Source organism: Sinocyclocheilus grahami, unplaced genomic scaffold, assembly GCF_001515645.1.
Source record: "Sinocyclocheilus grahami isolate Dianchi unplaced genomic scaffold, SAMN03320097.WGS_v1.1 scaffold250.1, whole genome shotgun sequence".
NCBI classification, from domain to species: Eukaryota; Metazoa; Chordata; class Actinopteri; order Cypriniformes; family Cyprinidae; genus Sinocyclocheilus; species Sinocyclocheilus grahami.
Window position 1 is genome coordinate 576,057 of NW_015505429.1, and position 1,047 is coordinate 577,103.

The following is a 1,047-nucleotide window of genomic DNA, read 5'->3' on the forward strand; positions in this document are numbered from 1 at the left end:
ATATATATATATAAATATATATATACTGTATATATAGACTGTATATATATTGTGTCACATGCAATTTCACCCCAAAATACATGTCAATGTAATTATTTTTTTTAATTCTGCTTACTTTTTTTTAGTTTTGGAAGCTTTTGAGGTTATTTCACTGATCTACATCCGTTTCATGTAGAGCAGAGGTCCTGATCACTGCAGGCTATGGCAAGCTGTTTTGACTTTAAGTCATTCCCAGGATGATAATTTTTGATGTGAACAATTCAATTTTCACTACTTGACATGATAAAGCTTTATATCAGGAATTACATTTTTTACTTGATATCTCTCACAGAAATCAAATTCTTGATCAAAAATTTAATTTCAACTAGTAAAAAAACGTGTAATTCTTGATACTGTAATTCTTGGCATTTTAAATAGTAGAATTTTGAAATATGTAATACCTTTGCATGTATTGAGTGCTGATGTCATTGCTGATATCAAGAATTATCATTTGTACTAGTAAAAAATCTATACCTGATATTAAAAATTCCCATTGTTACTATAGTCAAGAATTATATATTTTTTAGCTACACTCTAAAAAATGCTGGGTTGTTTCAACCCAATGTTGGGTCAAATATGGACTAACCCAACTGTTGGGTTAAAAAGCTAATTTAAAATTGTAACCAAAATTTAACCCAACAGTTGGGTTAGTCCATATTTGACCCAACATTTCTAGAGTGTATAGTGAAATTTGAATTGTTGATATCAAAGATTCATATCATGGGAATGATTACAATTCAAAAAGGCTTGCCATTGCCAGGGTTTATTTTGGCGATAATAGCATGATTGCTGTACATGCCCTTATTTAAATATACATACAATACCGTGCCAAAGTGTTGTTTGCAGGCAGACAGACATATTCACATATCTTGCAGTTGTGAGTAGTTTTGTGTAGAGGGCACAAAAGTTTTAACTAGATCTAGACTGAATCTGGGTTCAGTGTTTGCAGTATCTATAATATTATGCACCTGGATTTCCTAAATAGTGTGTGTGTGTGTGTGTGTGTGT